Source organism: Aedes aegypti, chromosome 2, assembly GCF_002204515.2.
Source record: "Aedes aegypti strain LVP_AGWG chromosome 2, AaegL5.0 Primary Assembly, whole genome shotgun sequence".
NCBI classification, from domain to species: domain Eukaryota; kingdom Metazoa; phylum Arthropoda; class Insecta; order Diptera; family Culicidae; genus Aedes; species Aedes aegypti.
Window position 1 is genome coordinate 36,130,317 of NC_035108.1, and position 14,071 is coordinate 36,144,387.

The following is a 14,071-nucleotide window of genomic DNA, read 5'->3' on the forward strand; positions in this document are numbered from 1 at the left end:
AGTCCAGCCCACGGGTCAAATCATTTTTTACACTTAATTGCATCGGCAGCAAAGAGGTTAGTATAAATTTTGAATTTCCAGCATGGATTAGACAAATATACTACCAAGCCTTCATTTGAGACTAATTTTGTTCATATCGGTCTATTTTTGCGAACGCACCAATCATTTATGTCGAAAAAAAGCCATAAAGGTTGGGCAGGCCTGATGTAGATGAAAAAATCGAATTTAGTACTATACCATTTAATTCCACTAGATTTTGTATCCTTTGACAGATACGCGTATTTCGACCTCAACTGTAAGGCCGTCTTCAGTGTCGTGTACAAGTCGAGTCTAGTACACGACACTGAAGACGGCCTTACAGTTGAGATCGAAATACGCGTATCTGTCAAAGGATACAAAATCTAGTGGAATTAAATGGTATAGTACTAAATTCGGTTTTTTCATCTACTTATAGGTATTCTACTAAACAGCTCGAAGATTCTCTTGGCTTAATCCAAGGCTCTTGAGCCAGGGCACAAGGGAGAAATACCTGTATCCCAACCCAAGAGAAGAAGAAGCAACACATGGAGTGTGCATTAACATTCTTAGCAACGCCACTCCCAACGATTTCATCTATTTCCCTGGAATGAAACGGTTGGTATGGTTGTTCCCGTTTCTTCTATTGCTGTTTGCATTTGAGAAGCAAATCTTGACAAAACGTCCTCCAAATGCGGTAACACAAAACAATCAAAGGACACCTAGCAACGATTAAATAAATCACCGCCGCCCTAGCAAGATAAATCGATTTTTGGCATCGCATTTCTTGTGAAAAATCTTACCACGTTTGGTGTTCCCGCATTTGATATTTGCATTTCAAATGCACACAGCAATATTAAAAATTTAGATATATGCAGCGATCATGGATAATCTGATCGCCGTAATATTTGGAATTATCTTCAAACCAAGTTTGCACAGTAGGCCTGGCCATTTTAATATTTGTGGCATATCTTCGATATCCTGCAAATATTAATGCAGACAAGAAAACACTCGAAGAAATTTCGGTATTTTCAGGATGCTTTTCAATATAAGCTGTGCAAGCACTTAGAATAGAATAGAATAGAATAGAATAGAAAGGAATAGAATAGAATAGAATAGAAAGGAATAGAATAGAATAGAATAGAAAGGAATAGAATAGAATAGAATAGAGAACCACAAAAGGATTTGTGGGTTCCTGGGAGGAAACGTGAACATCCACACCCACATGAGTTTTTGCAGGGTGTCTTAAAAAAACCTACTAGCATTTTTTTTCCAAACGCTCTGAAATAAACCTTTGTGGATTTCCTCGGAAGAAATTTTGTATATATCTTTGGAAGAAGAATAACACTGGAGAATTCGGTTGAAGGATTAGTGAGAAAATATCTGGAGGAAATTCATGGAAAGTTTTGGAAAAAAAAAATATCAAAGCAATAAGAGCCTGAAGAAATTACTGGAGGTAGAAGCTTTGGAGTAGTCAAGGATTTACTGGAAAATGTTGTCCAAGCATCCTTTGGATAATCACTGGATTTTTTCTGGGAGAATTGGTAGAGACATATCTACAAGAATTTATGGCGAGATCCATGCAGAAGACCCTGAAAGTAATTTAATTAAAATCACTATAGTCATTCCTGAAATTTTTCTTCGGAGAACCTGAGACGAAATTCTTGAAGAACCTGTGAAATCCTTTACAGTCTTTGAAGGTTTATTTCCAACCTATACAATTTTGCATCTGGATTCAATGCAAGCGTTATACAGAAAAAAGAGGCTTTAGAGACCATTTTGGTAAAACTGGAGGCTTAAGGCCTTCTATTAAAAATAAAATCTTTTTAGAGATTTGAATTAAAATGTCTCTGTCCATGTCTCTAGAAAAACCTACTACTAGTCCAGTCTTTAAAATCATTGTTTTCATCACGCAGCAACTCAATCAAATATAACGCTGGAACTTTCAACAATTCCGCAAAAAAAAACTTTCACAAAGTCGTCATAATCTGCTCTAAATATGTTCATGAATGATGTCACAAAATGAGGAGCAGAGCTACCTGGGTACTTCCATATTTCACTTTGGCATGGGTTATTTTTTCTCGGCCAAATTCTCTAAAACTTTGGAATTAAAAGCACTTTAATTCGACGCATTTTGTGACATAATATGAGCACAGTAGCTTTAATAAACAAACCCACTGCCAAAGTGAATCAAAAGTGCCAAAAAATAGGATCAGGCTCCTATTAACCTTTACGTTACCGACCTCCGACGAGGCATTTTCAAATAGCTGCCATTTCGTCAATTTCTATTCGATTTTTTTGAAACCACCCTCAGTTTTCTTTAAAAAGGTTTCAGTTATTTGTCATAAATGGACAATGCTGGCTTCGGAACCATGCCGGAGATATTCCGGGTTGTACAGGAGTCACAAGGGTACCAAATTCAGGAAATGTATTTTTTTTTTGTTTATTTCAGTTACAACACTGAAGTTTTTATATAAAACGTGTGATAATGATCAATTGTCATCATTTCAATATAATTTGAATAAGTGGACCATTCCGGAATATAGTAGTCGATTCCACCAGAGCCAGTTTAGGGACATTTCCGTTTCATGGCCAAAACTTACCGTGCGACGTCTCAATCTTCTTGAATTTGAAAGAACATGTCAATAAAGGAATAATAAACTAAATATCAGTGGATTTGGCCACTCCAAAGCATCTGGCACAGGTTCCGCCAGGGCCTCTTTGAAGACATTTTCGTTTGTTGTCGACAACATACCGTGCGACGAGAGAACTTTTCAATAAAAGAAGAAAAAACTCGGTACGAACAGATGTGGCCACTCCAGATCTCAGGTTCGACGAGGACTTCTTCGGGAACATTTTCGTTTTATGTCCAAAAACATACCGTGTGACATCTCCATATTCATGAATTCTAAAGAACTTGTCAGTAAATGAAAAATAAACACGGTAATAAAAGATTTGACCACTCCATAGCTCCAAGCACAGGTTCCGCCAGGGCCTCCTTGGGGATATTTCTGTTTTATGTCCAAAACAAACCGTGTGACTTGTCAATCTTCGTGAATTCGAAAGCACGTGTCAATAAATGAAGAATGAACAAGGTATCAACTAATTAGGTCACTCCTAAGCACCTGGTACTGGTAACGCCAAGGCCTCTTTGAGGACATTTCAGTTTCATGTTCAAAACCTATTGTGCAACGTCAAGAATATATCAATAAATGAGGAATAGACCCTGTGTTGTCACTCCTGAACATCACGCACAGGTTCTAGCAAGTCCTATTCCATTACATTTCCACTATTTGAAGGAAAAAATATGCCAATAAATAAAGAATGACCTCGCTAACAACAGATCTGGCCAGTGCACAAGGAACAGGTTCCGTCGAAAACTATTTTGAAACTTTTCCGTAATATGAATAAAACATTATTTGTCGAAAATATTCAAATAAATCTAGGGTAAAATGCATATAAACTGATGTGGCTTTTCTTCACTGATGCATTCTTAGGCAGGATCTTTTTGAACGGATATTTTCCACGATTGTTTGGAAAATCTGCCATGTAGATCTTCATGAATATGCTGGGAATGCACTGTGCAACTAATTAAAACTCAGCAGAAAACTGAGAAGAAAAATAACAAGGAATCCACCACAACTTTGCTTCGAACATCATCAGAAATCCAACAAAAATCGTAATTAGGTTTCGGTTAGAATGTTACCAATAATAAGTTATAAACTTCGAAGATTTTTTTCAATTTCATCAAAAAAATTCTCTATAAATTACTCAGGGTTACATTAATGAATGTTTGCCCTTTACTAGCATATACCTGGGAGGGAGGCACCGATACTACACACGAAATATGACATGATTTTTTTCAAACTGCAAGAAAACTACAGCTTGCCAACGACAATCAAGGCAGACTTGATGAAAATCGCTAGTTTTCTTTTGTTGTGTACCTTCCACCTTTTCGGACAAACATTGAAAAAGGGCCAAAGTTTTCTATGCATTTCATTTTCGTTTTTATTAGAAAAAGTAAAATGATACGTATTTAAGTACTTTATATTCAATCAGAATAAAAGGTGCTATCGTGACATTACTTTTGAATAGGCATGAATAGCTTATCAATCGATTTTTTGTCACATTTGATGAAATGCCAAAAAATGTTTTGATCAATTACGCACTTTTTCCATGTTTGTCCATTGTTTGAAATCCGGGCTCACAGTGACAGTTCGTGACAGCAGAATCTCGGCTCACTATGACGTACAGAAATTTCGTATCGGTTTCTCCCTCCCAGGCATATACCAGATTTGCTAGTATGTCCAAAACATAGTTTTGGGAACTTGTAGTAATCAGAAGACACAGTGTGTTTGTTTGACAAACAGTTTGGCTTTCTATTCCGCAGAATCATAAGGTGTTCTGTAGCTTAGTTGGTTAAAGCGCCGGTCTAGCGTACACGGAGTCGTGAGTTCGACTCTCACTAGAACGCGTATTTTTTCGCAAATTCATGTCTCAATTTGTCTAACAAACACACTGTGTCTTCTGATTACTACAAGTTCCCAAAACTATGTTTCGGATATACCGATATCCCTTTGGCTTACTGACCTTTGGTATATTTACTGCCAAAAATTGTGTTAACAATGTAAAAAAGACAAATATTGCCCATTTATAGAAAAGTAAATTCGACCGAACGTCGATTCCTTCAATTGCATCGCTTATTCACGAATGGACTATATCGAGCCAGAACCTGCATTTTGGTAGAATTTAAGGCGTATATACGGCTTGCTAGCATTAAATGGCCGCACATACTGCTAAATAAATGCTTTTTTAAGTTCTTATTGGTTACCTGGGTAAAGAACTACAGTAAAAGTTGGCTACCTCGATGGTCCCTTAGATCGCACTTGCACTGGTTGTATATTCTATTGCTCAATACTACTCAAACTCAATGGTCTCTTCAATACCGAGTTATTGAGAGTTGACTAAATAATATACAAGTATACAAAATTAATTCCCACATGAAAATGGTGTATGAACGATATTTTCGTTACAATCAAATGAAATAGTTGAATTGGATACAAAATATAATAAGATAATAAATCTTCGAGCTGTTTAGTAGAATACCTATAAGTAGATAAAAAAAAACGAATTTAGTACTATACCATTTAATTCCACTAGAGTTTGTATCCTTTGACAGATACGCGTATTTCGACCTCAACTGTAAGGCCGTCTTCAGTGTCGTGTACTAGACTTGACTAAGTCTAGTACACGACACTGTAAGTCAACTTGTAAGTCAAGTCTAGTACACGACACTGAAGACGGCCTTACAGTTGAGGTCGAAATACGCGTATCTGTCAAAGGATACAAACTCTAGTGGAATTAAATGGTATAGTACTAAATTCGTTTTTTTTCATCTACTTATATAATAAGATTTTTATCGGATTTTAAATGGCAAACTGGAAAAATATATTGCTTTCTTAAAGATTTTTTTGACTAATTACGTTAAAAGCATACCGAAGAAGCGGTCCAGACACCCTAGTGTCTTCGGCAAAGTGATAGAATATTATCTTAGCAAATGGCTAGTGGTATTTTCGAATAATTTTCAATGATATTTTTTGGTTCCAGGAACGCATTTGGATGGAAAAGTAAAAAACACAAAATCGATTTGATACACCTCTAAAACAATACCAAATTGGCTAATTTTTGGACAGATAACTTGATAAATAAGTTCGGAATTTGATATGGCAAGGGTACCTTAGAAAAAGTGAACAGGTCTAGTAAAAACTCTCAACCTTTTGCATAAATATACCGAGTTTTAATTTTATTTGAACGGATGTTCCTGGTCCAAAAAGGTTTTATAGAATAATGATGGGCCTTCCTTAGCCGAGTGGTTAGAGTTCGCGGCTACAAAGCAAAGCCATGCTGAAGTTGTCTGGATTCGATTCGGTCGGTCCAGGATCTTCTCGTAATGAAAATTTACTTGACTTCCCTAGGCATAGAGTATCATCCTACCTGCCACACGATATACGAATGCGAAAATGGCAATTTGGCAAAGAAAGCTCTTAGTTAATAACTGTGGAAGTGTTCATAAGAACACTACGCTGAGAAGCAGGCTCTGTCCCAGTGAGGACGTAAATGCCAAGAAGAAGAAGAAAAAGAATAACGATCTAAGTTGCTACAGACTCAACCCACTGCTATTTTTAGTTATGATACAGCCCCTTAACTTTTCATTTGAGTAAACGAAGTATTGTATTGATTCGTACCGATGGTCTTGGTCATCCATGGAATGATTACAGGGGATAGGCAAAATGACTGAGATAGGAAAAATTTTGCTTAATTTGAAATTCCAATAACTTTATGAGAAATGATTCAAATTGGATGCATCCATCCAGAAGCAGTAAACGGCAAATTTAGTCTAGTTTCAATAATTTGCTTGGTCACTTGTATTGGCCACCAGACACCGGAGATGTTCCGGATTTTCCGAGGTCATGCCCAAATTGCATTTTTTGTCACTTGTATTTTTGTGCGGTGTGGAGTATTATAGATTTTCACAATTTTCCTAGAAACTGAAACTACAGTCGCCTCTCCACATCTCGATATCGAAGGGACCATCGAGATAGGGAGAGATCGAGACAAAGAACAATTTTTTGATGAATACTAGATTGAAAAACACTCTGTTGCCAAGAAAGTAATTCACAAACAGACGTCATTTTGCGCTCCTAATCTGTTTTGAATCCCAAAGCTTTGGTCTAGTTACCTTCGATATTGGTCATATTGAAAAAAAATTGAGAATAAAAAATCAACAGAAACACATCGAGATATGGAGATATCGAGATAAGGAGGATATCGAGATATGGAGAGGGAAAATGTATGCAGACCGAAGGGACTTATGAAATCATCGACATAGGGAGAGATATCGAGATGAGTCGACTGTAATAGGAGGTTGAATACCGGAGAACGCAAGATTCGTTAGAAAATCTTCAGAAATATGATCATTTCCGTAAAACTGCTTCCGTATATTCGGTCAGTCATGTTTGTATTTCTAGTCATGTATATATTATCCGGAGCTATATCCAAGTGGGTATCAAACTTCAAAATGATGCTTCCTGTAGCACATCCGGAATTGTTAGAAGCACTGATAACTCTATTTAAGGTTCCAGGTGCCCTGGGGAAAGTGATCAATTAGGAACATGTTCCGAACCATTTCAATATACTATTCATAACTATCAATGTCAAACTCTTAACGTTTGAAGATCTCAAGGCTTATACTCCATGGAGATCTTGTAGAAACAATAACATTAATTTAAGTCAAAAATACTCCTTTACTTGTGTGACTTTCACAGCTATAGACTATTGGTTAAGCTTGTAGATTCTAAGAATTGGATGAAGTTCTTGGAGAACCGAGAACATCTAAAAATTAAATGCAATATTCCGTTTCATTATACGAAGTGTTAAACTATATGCCATTATTAAAATCTAACAAAATACAACTGCGTCAGGCTTGTAGGTCCTTAGGCCAATACTCCGTGGAATTTTTGAAGAACCAAGAATATCGGTACTTTTCCATACAATAAACCATTTGATTATAATAATGGTTTCGGGTTCTGTGTCATATTAAAACCACCAAAAGATTGTTGATTACATCAGTAGATTGGAAGTATTTATTTCAGGTTTTTTTTTTCCTAAACTGGAACACCTGTTGCACTCATCAAGTTACCAAAACGGAGCTCTTTGCAAAATAAAATAACCTTCTAGTTCATTTCGCAAAATAGAACAATCTTCTAGTGAGCAGAATAAAGACGTATTCTTGTACTTAGAAATCATGAATACGTCCATTTACGGATGTATGCTCAAACACAAAAAAAAAGTGTTGGAGGACATTGTTTGCACACATTTTTGCCCGATTGGGAATCATATAAATATGCTGATTTCTCGAAACAATAAAAATGTATTTCGCACAGTTGAGTTTCAAAAGGCAAAACCTCGTTTCGCGAACCGATTTAATTTACTTCATTATAGCTTCAGTGTAACGGCACTACTCCAAAGAACAACTGATATTCAAAAGAAGGGTAATCTCTGATCAAATAATAAAATACTAATTGCTACATTTTCCTCACTGTCGATAGTTACACATTGCATAATTCATGTGTCGTGGCCCACCTTAGTGTATTCAGGAAAGTAATATTGCGGGATAAAGTATATCTTACTTTTTGTATTTATTCCTTTTTAAAATAACTCCAGACTGTCCATATTCGCAAGGTTGACGTAAGTGCCATCGACAATTTCCGCTTTTGCACTACATTATTCAGCGTATGATTGCAAATAATATGACTTAATATCTATAGCACATTTGTTCTAACCCTTATCTTGATACTCGTTAGAAAAAACTATTCGTTATTTGTCGATTAAATAACAAAAACAAACCGTAAAATGTCAGTGACGCCATCCTTTCACACATGGGCAGTAGTGTCGTCAGTAGAATTCGGGGAAACATTAAAGCGAAAGTCATTTTCGTAATCCTTGATTTCATACTCATTATACCAATCGACTTCAATCCAAACGACCTTATGCCATATCACCTCTATACCAATCGACTTTATGCCAAATGACCTAAAACACTTCCGCACCAGCCAAATTTGGTTTCATTCACACCCCGGTCTCTTCCCAGCGCTCTTTTTTCGGCAATCGCACGCTTCTTCACACGGCGACACCATCAGTTTCACGTTCCGCACTTTCTACTGATTTACCAATTCCGGCGACTCCGGCAGATCAAAGTGGATCACTGCTTTGTACCTTTGGCTCTCTAGCCCTCTAGTGCGCACTCGACCACCTCTCCACTGGACGTCCGACTGCTATAGGTACTGGTACTAGTCAACCGAGCCTGACCGCGGTAAAATCGGTACTAACTCGCGGCTGATCTTGGCGCTCAACGGGTACCATCCGCGACCTAATCTATTGAGTTGTGCTCACTACGACGGCGACGTCGAGGGGCAAATCCGTTCCAAAATCAAAGCATCTCCCGTAAGCAACCAGCTGTGCAGCGCAGCGACGCGCGCCGTGGATTAATCCGCGAGTTTGAGTGCTTGCTGAGCGGTCTCTGGATCCAGCGTGAGAGTGATCCTCTCACAATCCAGTAGGGGAACGCACCGGAAAACGGAATGCGCGCGCGAGAAGCGCGCTACATGCTGCTGCGGCACTGTATGTAGGGCCTGTTCCCGACCGTTGATTAATTTGTCATTTCTCACATCGTTTAGTTGTAATAATGCTCCCCGTATGGTGTCGCCGCAGATTTGCAAACCGATTTTCCGGTTGCATTACTTTTATAGACCGATTTTGCGATCCGGTGGTTGTTCACGATGATGCGGTAACGGGTCTCAATTTTGATAGAACTTACTACGATGGTACTTACGTATTTAAGAGGAAAATATCCATCATTACAAATTACATCATTACAAGTTACAAATTTTCAAAACCAGTTTCTTTTTGCTCAAAATTGAAGGAATCTGTGTAATGCAATGATAAATTTCCACGTCGATATCTTTAAATTTGAACGAAAAAACTGGTTTTAAGTGGATGAGAAAACCAAATTCAATACCCCCATTCGTTTGACCACAATTAATCTGAACACTTTTTAATTTGTACCCCGCTAATTTGCACATCGTTCAGATCAAGGGAGGGACTGGCTGCTCTTTATCGCTACCCCAACATGTCGCTGGTTCTAAAGTGTAAACAACCATACAAATAACGACCAAATAATGGTGAAGGCGTTATCAATTTTCTCGAAAACATTTATTTTGGAAATTTAGCAGAACTTTCTGATTAACCTGTATAGGCCTGAGTGAAAGCAAAAATTCTGAAAACGTCACCGCTCAGCGAATTCTTAACGGATTCAAATGATTTTTGTAAGTTCACTGGCCCACATATCTAGTTTCTGGAAGTGGCCAGAGGAACTCAGAAATATTCCTGTGGCCGGAGTTATTCCGGTGGGCCACTGGATCAAGTCGGGGTAAAAAAGGGCTATTTTTTGGGACATGCCAAATAACTTTTGTTTATTTGCAATGACAATCATTTCAATTTGCATAAATCATTAAGATCTGATATTCAATATTATAAATTAAGAGTTTTGCACCGTTTATAATATACCTGATGTGGCCAATCGGACGTAATGCCCGGAAGAACCAGCTGTAGATTCGTTGGATACTAAACCGTTTCAACTCTCGAAAAATAGAAATCGAACATAACTGTGCACTAAAATGCGTTCCCATAAGCTTGGCACAGATGTTCAGATAGAAATTGGCCACTTTATCATAAGCTTGAGGCGTACCGGGACCCGAAAAAGGTCATTTGTATGACTAATCTAATGTAAAACTCATAGTGTTCCAATTCAATCGTTTCTCAAATGGTTTACACTAATGCAATTTTCTTAAAATTCCGTCATGTAGTGGCCACATTGTAGCCGATTCCGGAAATTATATGTGACTTGAAATTTGCCTACCTTCAGGGGCACAAACGCACAGTACCCTTCTTACCCGACCTGACCCAGTGATCCAACGGAATAACTCCAGCCACAAGAATATTTCCGAGTTCCTCTGTCCACTTCTAGAAACTAGATATGTGTGCCAGTATACTGACAAAAAATCATTTGAATCCATTAAGAATTCGCTGAGCGGTGAGGGTTTTAGAATTTTTGCTTTCACTCAGTCCTATACGGGTTAAATGGCCAGCAGCGCACTACAGTAGCACGTAGCAAATAACTGCTTGCAAACAATTTCGTTCAAGCGCATTGAGTACCTGTAATTTTGCGAACAATGATTTTCACTTTTCCGCGTTAAGCCTTAAAACTGGTTCTGGACTTAGGTTGGCGGCTTTTCAATTTTACTCCCAGTTGACAGCCGCCCCCCACCCTTGGTTCAGATTAAGGTGATTATAGAACGAAGCCACACCTCAAATTTTCAAGAGCACAAGACTTGAGAACCAAACAGCGCTCTGCGTTGAAAGTCTATCCCATTGATCACCACCAGCAAGCAAGCAATTTGATTGGTTTTCAACGTGAACTGTTGTCAAGCTCTCTCGTCTTGTGCACTTGAAAATTTCAAAGTTTGGCTTCGTTTTATAATCACCTTAAAAATGGTTCAAACGTCATTTAGCTCATGAGACGGAGTAAAGTGGAATGGAACACTGTGGAACGGAACGCAGAATCAAAACAAAACAGTGAAGGAGGTGACCAGAAACACGTTTCTAGGGTGACTAGATGTTCAAATTAAAAATGAACCCCGATGGTTTGCATCTGGGAGGAGGCACCGATACTACACACGAAATATGACATGATTTTTTCAAACTGCAAGAAAACTACAGCTTGCCAACGACAATCAAGGCAGACTTGATGAAAATCGCTAGTTTTCTTTTGTTGTGTACCTTCCACCTTTTCGGACAAACATTGAAAAAGGGCCAAAGTTTTCTATGCATTTCATTTTCGTTTTTATTAGAAAAAGTAAAATGATACGTATTTAAGTACTTTATATTCAATCAGAATAAAAGGTGCTATCGTGACATTACTTTTGAATAGGCATGAATAGCTTATCAATCGATTTTTTGTCACATTTGATGAAATGCCAAAAATGTTTTGATCAATTACGCACTTTTTCCATGTTTGTCCATTGTTTGAAATCCGGGCTCACAGTGACAGTTCGTGACAGCAGAATCTCGGCTCACTATGACGTACAGAAATTTCGTATCGGTTTCTCCCTCCCAGGTTTGCATGAGGTACCGTTCAAATTAACGGGGGTATACGGTATACCATTTAATTCCACTAGAGTTTGTATCTGTCAAAGGATACAAACTCTAGTGGAATTAAATGGTATAGTACTAAATTCGGTTTTTTTCATCTACTTATAGGTATTCTACTAAACAGCTCGAAGATTTATTATCATCATGGTTTTTAGTTTTCGATGATTGTTGATGATTGAATGATGGATTCTTGAGCCTTAATCGATAGATTTCAAATCCTTTTATCATCCAAATGCAAGGAAAACACGATTCGTTTACAATTTCTCTGCAAAAAACCTCGCACCAATGATAGGAACATAGTTCCTTCAGTGAAGGTATGCTTTAAGCATAATTCAATTAATGGCGCAATCCTGTGCTTTCTTATGAGACCCTCTACAACGGGTACTGATGCACCACTATATGTGCAAAGAAGCCATGTTTTTAAGCAAAATAGTTGTTTAGATAGCTTTTCGATTAAACTTCATAGGTATTCTTCCATCTTTTGTATCGTTTTCGCATCGTACATCATTTAAAAATATCACATAGTCATTTAATAGTGCGACATATGTCAAAACACACTACCTCCACTTGATGAAGGTATCGTTTCATCGAGGTATCGATTCAAATTTTACTTGGTATCGAATCAAAAGTACATATCCAGTATTTACTCCGCGAAGGGAGTTTTTGACCTAACTTCTTCAATTGAACAAGTCTGTTTGGCTACTCCTATTTTTGATCGTATGCATTCCCATAGAAACATAATTTTAGTCTTAGTGGTGTGTTGCAACCTTTGGTGTTGATTTGATTGTACAGGGGATAGGCAAAATCTGTGAGAGAGGAGACAGCTGGCTTAGATTACGATCTCCCAAAAGTCAAGGGAAGCTGTCACCAACTGTCACTGAAAAAATACACATTCGAAGTGCTGAGCGTTAAAAAAACCGTCAAAATTCAAGTAAACGAAATCGAAATTTCTAGGTGATTTTCTCTGATTTCACATTTTAAAAAGTTGAAAAAAAACAAAACCAATACAGTTGTGTGTTGGCAAACTGATATTGATTATTTCAATATTCAAATCCTTTTTCATAGTGAACAACAAGAAGTGAATATGATATTGACCAAAATAATGTCATCTGACCGTTGTGCACAACCTAAGAATTAAAAAAAGAATTGTCAGTGAGCTGTTTCCTCTCTTTTAGGGCAAAATGATTGAGATAGGCAAAATTTAGCCTAAATTCAAATGTGTATAACTTTTTCTGCAATTTCTCATCGTTATCGACTGTATTTCATCACGGCAATCTGCCTGAAAACGGCCTATTTTCCTGCCTTGAGTTATGTATTGTGGTAATTAGTCATTACGCTACTAAAATCAGTGACGAGATAAATATTACGAAACGCCTTTGCATTACGCAATTATTTTGAGTTGCGTAATGAATAATTACATATCAATTTTCAGAAATTGTAATATAATGGTGAATGTATTCTGCTATGGTTTCTGATACCCTCAAATGGTCTTCTATGGAATTGCAATAAATGTTGTACGCAACTCGTCGCAGAACTTGATTTTAACATAAAATTTATGTAAACATCATTATTCTGCCACTTGTTGCGTAAACTACTATTAGAATATGGATGAAATCTGATGCATTCGATGACAAATTTGTTCTAGTTCCAGTTCTAGATTGGCAATGCATGGCCACGGACATTGGCGATGTTCCGAATTTTCCAAGGTCATGTCCAAATCTAATTTTTCCGTTGCTTATATTTTTGTGCGATGTGATGTCGTATAGATGTTAACAATTTTCCTACAACCAAATGAAAATGGCGGGACGAGTCGAATTAAATGATATACATGGAGAAACAAAATTGGTAAAAACATCGAAATTGTAACTATTTTCATGCTAGCGTTTTGGTTAAATATTGCACAAACAAAATTTCAGTTTGATTCAACTTCCTACATTGTCTGTAAAATAAAACATTTTTTTGTTTGTTTTCTACTCGACTTTGGAATTTTAACTCAACAAAAGCTTGTTTGAAACAAACTAAATATTTGTTGTTTCATTTGATGTTTGTGAAAAACATGTTTTGAAATAGAAAAATCAGTTTCAAACTAATCCATTGTTTGAATTCCCAAATCTTTAGTTGTTAATAGGTTTATTGCTTTTCGTTTATTATAAAATAGTAAATGCTAATCTAAAAAATATACATTATTATTCGAAAATCTCACTTACAAAGCTTATGTGTGCTACAGTTCATAATATTTCATAAAAAAAATAATAAAATCCGATGCTGCTAGAAAAATTCCAGAATG

The 14,071-nt window shown here is 37.1% G+C and overlaps 1 protein-coding gene across 13 annotated transcripts in view; it reads right to left on the reverse strand.

Moving 5' to 3' along the window:
- LOC5572896 (tetraspanin-9) overlaps positions 1-8,912 on the reverse strand; it is a 62,410-nt gene extending 53,498 nt beyond the window's left edge. For 5 of the 13 annotated variants that reach the window (XM_021840536.1, XM_021840533.1, XM_021840530.1 and 2 more), the window contains exon 1: positions 8,745-8,911. The gene's annotated coding sequence lies outside the window, so the exon portion shown is untranslated. The other 8 variants (XM_021840537.1, XM_021840535.1, XM_021840532.1 and 5 more) reach the window with 6 other exon arrangements.
- Between the last annotated feature and the right edge of the window lie 5,159 nt (positions 8,913-14,071).